We start from the raw sequence: 4419 nt of genomic DNA, 5'->3' as shown, positions 1-4419 counted from the left end.
AGGTTCCGGTTACGCCAGCAAGGAAATGGAGAGATCAGCCTTCTACTTCATCCGGGAGGCCTTTGTGAAGCCCAAGTCGGGGACTCTGGCTGTCACAAGACTCCCTGTGTCCAGAACCTCCCGGATGCCGGCTCCTCCCCCTCTCCTCTGCCCAGCGAACGAAGCGCGAAACCTGTTATCCGTGGGCACCTCAACAGCCCAACCACAAAGCATGATCTCCCCTCCCCCACCGCTCTGTTCTTTAACCTGAAAGGTCACGTGGGGCGGCAAGATGTGCAGAGCCGGGTGCCTGCGGGCGCTCAGCACTCCTTATTGTAGTGGTTTTTGTTTTGTTTTGTGTCTGATGAGATTTCTACAATGAATATGTTACTTTAAAATTTTTTTGTCTTTTTAAAAATTTTATTGCAATACAGTTGCTTTATAATGTGTTAGTTTCAGGTGTACAGCAAAGTGATTCAGTTATATATTATATATATATATATATATATATATATACCCACACACAAATATATAAATATATATATTCTTTTTTAGATTCTTTTCCATTATAGGTTATGACAAGATACTGGGTATAGCTTCCTGTGCTATACAGTAGGTGCTTATTTATTTTATGTATAGGAGTGTGGATATGTTAATCCCAAACTCCTGATTTATCCCTCTCCCCTGAATATGTTATTTTTTAAAGAAAAAAGAAAAAAAAGAAACCTTCTAAGCGCCCTTTTGGTAAAGGGAAATAGTGTTCCTCCGTAGGTGTGACCCACGTTCAAGTCCTACCTGGGCTCCGCATGCAGAAGAACTGGGACAAGAGAACCCGAAGAGCTGATCACCCCACCCTCCCTCCCCTGTGAGCTGAGCTTCCTATTTTCCAGTCTCTTCCCAAACATCGTTCCTCTAAAGCCTCCGTAGGGGAAGTGGGGTTCCCGAATTACCAGGGCGAGTATTCCCTGAGCCCTCAGCTTCCCACCTGCTTCACTTACATTTATATCTCGCTTTGAATAGCCTCGTTATAAAAGGGACAAAGAACTCACGGTCAATCCCAAGCCGTAGTGAGAGCAGTAAAAGAAAAAAATACCGGACGCTGCACCTGACAACCGCTGAAATTGTCCCTCTAAGGCATAAAAGATAAGGCCATTCCCAAGACCTCGTGGCGCAACGGTAGCGCGTCTGACTCCAGATCAGAAGGTTGCGTGTTCAAATCACGTCGGGGTCAAGGTTGTGTCTTTTTCTCTTGCCCCAAGGGATAAACTCAGTAGTGAACAAAAGTAATCAAGCGTCTGTCTGCGGGCTCCCAGCCGTGGATTTTCTCTTACCTTTTCTTAATCCAGAGAAACTTCTTGTGAACAACTCAGCAATGCACAGGCACTTAACAGAAAGATAAGGATGATCTGAAAGGGAAGAAAAACCCAGGTGAGCCTTAATTTAGGTCGTTCCGTCCTTTTCCTTATCAGGACTAAGCTTCAGGTAGGACATCAGACGACTTCAGATAGGACATTGAAACGGCAAGAGGCGACTTTGTTAATGAATTCACTCTGATGTGGACGTAGTTTTACTGGGTCCCCAGACAGGTATGGCACGGTCTCTCTGGGTTGATATTTGAGTCACCTTGATGAAGTCAGTTTCCCTGTCCCCCCTCCCCACCTCAAATGCCACCACCAAACAGACTTCATGATTTGAGCTTCCTCTGTTAAAAGCCTCTGAGCATTGTGGTTAAAGAGAAAATACTGTGAAGTTGATTCAAAGTTTATTATGTTGCTGACCGAGTTTCTGAATTCTATGGGAGTGGAAAGCTACCCTGGCATTTATCACGTTGTCACTTAGGATTCATTTAAATGCACGTCTCCTAGAGGGATATGAAACAATCAAATTCCAGATACAAACCAGTGGTCACGACCTCAAAAAGGAAAAACCCAGGCTGGCAGAAATGGGGACGGTTGCAGACTTATCAGGATTAAGCTTTCACTTAATTAATTACGCCAGCCTCAACCCCCTTCCATTTAAAAGTCTGTCCTTTGCTGAGTTTAATAAATAAATAGATAGGTAAGTAATTCTCTTTTAGGGAGTTCCCTGGCAGTCCAGTGGTGAGGACTCCGCGCTCGCACTGCGGAGGGCCCGGGTTCAAACCCTGGTCGGGGAACTAAAATCCCACAAGCCGCGAGGCAAAAAAAAAAAAAAAAAAAAAAAAGCTTCCTTTTTAAAAGGTCGATGATTGGTGAAATCTCAGAATTGAGGGGTAATATCTACTTGGATACCAAAGCGATTTGAACTCTCAACCTTCTGATCTAGAGACACATGCGCTACCTTTGTGCCACGAAGCCACAAATGCTGGCCCGTTTTGGATATTTATCGCATGCTAACTTCCTCACTTCTCCCTTGCAGAATTCAATGTTTGCTCTCCATGCATGCGTCCGGAGGGTTTGGGGTTCTCTCTGCACTTCTTGTCTTTACATCACGGGCGTGTAGAAAGCAAGGTGGAAAGGTGGGAAAAGTAAAGGTACACAGGGTTAGGGGAAGGGGCTCGGAGAACACTTGCCTTCGCCTCCGGAAACAGCTCGCTGTCCCTGGAGCTTTGAAGGCTCTGGCCATCCTCCAAACTGCGCGGGTGGTCCAGCCCCTTCTCCGAGACCGAGGTTCCTGCAGCCACTAAGCCAGAGGGACGTGAGGTGGGACGGCGAGAGTTCCCTTTGTCACAGGAGCTCCCTAAGGATCAGTGAGCGCCAGGGGGAAGTTCTACCTACCCAGGGAAAGCGGGGGGGGGGGGGGGGGGGCAGCGCGTGGAAGGCAACGCTGAGGTCAATCGTCTTCCCTTGGGAAGAGCGCGCTTTGGGGAACGTCCTGGATCCATAGCTGGAGCCGGTCCTACTGCGAGGACACAAAAGTGGCCTGGGGACCAGACCTGTGCTCTCTCCTCCTTCACACTCCTGGAGGTGACCTGCAGGACGGACTCCCCATGTCACCTGCCTGGGGACGCTCGTGCTGGACCGTCCCTCCCTCCCTTCCCTCCGTCCAAATGTCTGAAACTTCCTGACCTGCAGCAATGGCCGGGCCGGGTCTTCTGCAAACAGAAACAGAGGCGCTGCTTGGGGAATCCGCTGCCTGTGCGGGATGCTTCGCCTCTGAAGGTTTTCTCCTCTTTAGAGTGACTCTAGGAGCGGTCATAATAATTTATTTCCCAAACATTTGCATAATCATGACAGGATAACACACACATGATGTTCTAGGATGTCCAAGCACCCTTCTAGGAGCTGGGGACGGGTCAGAGGATAAAATAGATCAGGCTCTCCGGGAGGCCCCAGTCTCATAATTTATCTGAAGAGATTCTGACACGTGACCAGCAAAACACAAAGCAGAGACTGAAGAGACGATATGGGGACCCTCTTCCTCCAGCCCTTCACACAAGAATGTACTTGAGTCACACCTGTGAGGAAGAGTGTTTTATTTTGCCCTATTTTGAAAAGAAGGCAATTACTATTTTTTTCTTTTAAACAGTAAAATATGCTCTTTAATAGAAAATTTGTCGATACAGGACATGGTGATGAGAAAACTTAAAATGACCCAAATTCAAACATCTCAGAGAAAACCAAGGCTCTTGCCATGATGTGTAACTTCACTGGGATTTTTCTGTCTATATGTCCTTACACATCATTGTCTTGTAAAAATCTTCATGTAAAACAATTTCCCCCGTGATACTACACTAACAGATATTACCTAGAAATTTAATGTGTTTTTAAAAACATCTCTATTGAGATATAATTCACATACAATATAATTCACCTTTTTAACGTGTACAATTAACAGCTCTGGGTATATTCACGGACTTGTACGGTCATGACCCCAATCGATTTTAGAACATTTTTATAACCACCAAGAGCATTAGCAGTCACTACCCATTACGTCACACCCACTGTCCTGTCCAGTCCTATGTAATCATTCATCTATCTACTTTCTGTCTCCATAGATATGCCTATTCTGGATGTTTCCTATAAATGAAGTTACACAATATGTGACCTTCTGGGTCTGGTTTCTCTTACTTAGATGTTTTCACTTAATGTTTTCAAGGTTCACCCATGTTGTAGCCTGTGTCACTACTTCATTCCTTCTCATTGCTTAATAATATTCCATTGTATGGATGGACCTCATTTTATATATACATTCGTCAGTTGATGGACATTTGGGTTGTTTCCAGTTTTTGGCTACTGTGAATAATGCTGCTATGGACATTCACATACTATAAGATGTTAATGTGGGCATATTTTTTTATTTCTCTGGGATATATACCTAGGAGTGGATACTGCATATTATTCATGGTTACACTGTATTTCGTCCAACTGGTATAAAAATTTTCTTTGCCAATTTACCATGCCATTAAAATTTACTTAAGTGTTAAAGATATATACATATAACCGAATCACTTTGCTATAT

The 4419-nt window shown here is 44.8% G+C and overlaps 2 non-coding genes across 2 annotated transcripts; both read left to right on the top strand.

Moving 5' to 3' along the window:
- Positions 1-1138: 1138 nt before the first annotated feature.
- Positions 1139-1210, top strand: TRNAW-CCA (transfer RNA tryptophan (anticodon CCA)). The gene has a single exon. It is a non-coding gene; the product is annotated as a tRNA-Trp (tRNA).
- An 851-nt stretch (positions 1211-2061) lies between these two features.
- TRNAA-CGC (transfer RNA alanine (anticodon CGC)) lies at positions 2062-2134 on the top strand. The gene has a single exon. It is a non-coding gene; the product is annotated as a tRNA-Ala (tRNA).
- Positions 2135-4419: the final 2285 nt, after the last annotated feature.

This window comes from Kogia breviceps, chromosome 14 (genome assembly GCF_026419965.1).
Source record: "Kogia breviceps isolate mKogBre1 chromosome 14, mKogBre1 haplotype 1, whole genome shotgun sequence".
Classification (NCBI taxonomy): Eukaryota; Metazoa; Chordata; class Mammalia; order Artiodactyla; family Physeteridae; genus Kogia; species Kogia breviceps.
Note: the sequence above shows the minus strand (reverse complement) of the source record. Positions and strands in the feature narration are given on the sequence as shown.